Raw genomic sequence first — 3,121 nt, 5'->3', positions numbered from 1 at the left:
TATATATATATATATATATTTGTACATATATACGATGGGCTTCTTTCAGTTTCCGTCTTCCAAATCCACTCACAAGGCTTTGGTCAGCCCGAGACTATAGTAGAAGACACTTGCCCAAGGTGCCACGCAGTAGGACTGAACCCGGAACCATGTGGTTCGTGAGCAAGCTACTTACCACACAGCCACCCCTACGCCTGGTAAATTTATCATGCAGCCGCCACCCCATGCTGAGGTCCTGGATAATCAGCCTAACTACTTACTACACACATAGACTGATCATTTTTCTGTCTTACCAACTGAGGTGACTTTGCTTTGTCGATGAGAGCGAATAAGATCAAACCATGTCTATTGCTTTAACCATTTGGCTTAAAAGACAAGATTCATTCTTAACTGCTTTACTTTTATTTTCTGAAAAATTTGGATTAGTTGACATTATTGAAGTTATGCCTTTTGTTTGTTGCTTTTAGGTTTTAAACACCCCTACAGGGACTTTTTTGTCTTCAAATTTCAAGGATAATATCAGTTTGATCAAAGCTTTTCAGTTCAAGTATTCTCACATATGAGATTCTAACAGATGTGTATTTAGCACACAGAACATTCCCCTTGAGACATTTGTCCTATCTGTGACATACTATCTTTATGTAAAGAATTGATGACGGTTTTAGTGTCTTTGAGAATTTATCAGTGCTGAGTCACTTCATGTGGTAAAAGAGGACCAGACATATTTATCAAAGTAAAGCCATGCTTTGAAAATCTACAAGTAATATTTAGTAAACTCATCAGTATTTGTACTAATGAAGCTCCATCAATGATTCTAAAGCTGTTTGGACTACAACTGGGGACCATATGGCCTTTGGGGGCCCATATAAGATTTTATTGTTAAAGTTTATTTGCAATAAATTGGTTATAATTCTACAATACACAAAATATTTTCACAACTTTTTTTTTTACACAATTCCTAATAACATTTAGTTATAAAAATATTTTTTTAAACAATGAATACCTAGGAGGGTCCACTAGGAATCAAAAGGGTCCATAGGTAAAAAAAAAAAATGGTTGAGAACCCCTGCTTTACATTGTGAAAAAGCCTTAAATTGTGACATATTGATAACTGTGAAGTGTGTGAATAAAATTTGAGCATTTGAGCAAAAGCATTAAGCTTTACTGCACAGGAATTGAATATACTCAGCTCCATATATGTGCACTTGAGACACAGGGATTTGCTTAACTCATTTTTTAAATAGTAAGTATGAATAAAAAAAGAAGTTTTAGTTATTATTAACTTGGGAGTATCAATTTCAGTCAATTTTTAAAAAATCAATCCTGTATCTGCATGGAAGTATGTAAAAATTCAATCAGTATAGTGTGGATTAAATAAGCAAAAGTTCAGTGAATTTTGTGACTGTGGCATCCTTGTTCACCACTGTGAGTTGTACTGGCTTTCTCAAGGACAGGTTCTGAATAGATTTTTGAAATTAGAAAATATTTGTACTTGTCTAGAAAAGAAAAATGAACTGCTTAAAGAAAGAGTCCTTTTGTGTGATAACAACAGGTTATTTGAGTTATCATTTTTGTTGACATAATCAGTTATCTCAGTTATCTAATTTTGAAACTGCAAGCAAGAATGAATTGTTTCCTAGCTTAATAAGTGATATCAATGCATTTAAGATGAAATTAAAATTCTTCACCTCTCAGCTAGAAACCAGTTTCCACACTTAAAAGAGCAGAGTGAATATGCTGAAGATTATGGCAATTTTACAAAATATGCTGGAGAAAAAAATCAGGTGATGCCAGAGTCATTTGAAACTTGTTTTTGTCATTCTGTTAAGAGAGAAGACTGCATATTTATAAAGCCATTTTCCCTTATCCTTTGTCTTTTATTTGTTTCCATTATTGAATTGTGGCCATACTGGGGCAACACCTTAAAACAGATTGACATCAGTACTTTTTTCTAAAGCCTCATACTTATTCTATCAGTCTTTTTTGCTGAACCGATAAGTTACAGTGAAGTAGACAGACTGCTTGTGAAGCAGTGGTGGTAGGCAAACAATACAAACACAAAGATACATATACATAGATATATATACATATAAAAAACACCCAATATACTCTATTAAGGAGTTGGCATTAGGCAGGGCATCCAACTGTAGAAACCATGTCAAAGCAGACATAGGACCTGACAGAAACCCTTGCCTCATTTATTCTTGCTAAACCATCCAGCCCATGCCACCATGGAAAGGGGACATGAAATGATGATGTTGATATACGTGTGTGTGTGTGTGTGTGCAACAGGTTTCTTTCAATTTCTGTCAACTAAATCCTATCACAAAGCTTTTGTAGAGGACACTTGACCAAAGTGCTACACAGTGGGAATGAATCCTGAACCATGTGATTGAGAAACAAACTTCTTGCCACACAGTGAACTAGTGAACAAAGAAAAAAGAAAACCATGAAAATACATAGAAACATGGAAATGGGGCTTAATGATTTAAAAATAAATTTATTATTGAAAATGAAATTTGATGAGCTTCCCTCAGTTCCAAATGCTGTTGATATGGTTAATATCTTATGATCTCTGAACATCTTTTCAGAAGTAAAAATATTTGCCCAAAATTACATCTGTCATTTTGGAACAACATACAGATGTGAACAAACATTTTCATTCATAAAAACTGATAAAAAACAAAATGAGGTCATGATTGAGTGATTCAAATTTGAGGAATTCTCTGCTGCTCTCAGTAACTAATTTAACTTCAAACATTAAAAGCTTGGCTAAATCAAAACAAACTTAAAAGTCTTGTTAAAGTAAGTAATGTTGACATTACTTTCTTATATTAAATCATTTTTTCATGTAAAAATGCTAAATACGTCTAAATTAACATATTTTATACAAGAATTGAATGAGAGCACACGACTTCTATGGCATATGGAATGTGGTATGGTGGCCATCCTTGCTTTATATAAAAACATGCTCCAACAACTGCTATATCTCCAAGCTGTCAACAAGAATTTTCTCTGTGTCAACAGAAACATTCTGTACACATGGAATTATTTTTCACAGGAAGATTCAAGTTCTATGTATATTATATCATATATATATATATATATATATATATATATA

Source organism: Octopus bimaculoides, chromosome 17 (genome assembly GCF_001194135.2).
Source record: "Octopus bimaculoides isolate UCB-OBI-ISO-001 chromosome 17, ASM119413v2, whole genome shotgun sequence".
Classification (NCBI taxonomy): domain Eukaryota; kingdom Metazoa; phylum Mollusca; class Cephalopoda; order Octopoda; family Octopodidae; genus Octopus; species Octopus bimaculoides.
The sequence above is the reverse complement of the archived record's forward strand: the minus strand, read 5'-3'. Positions refer to the sequence as shown.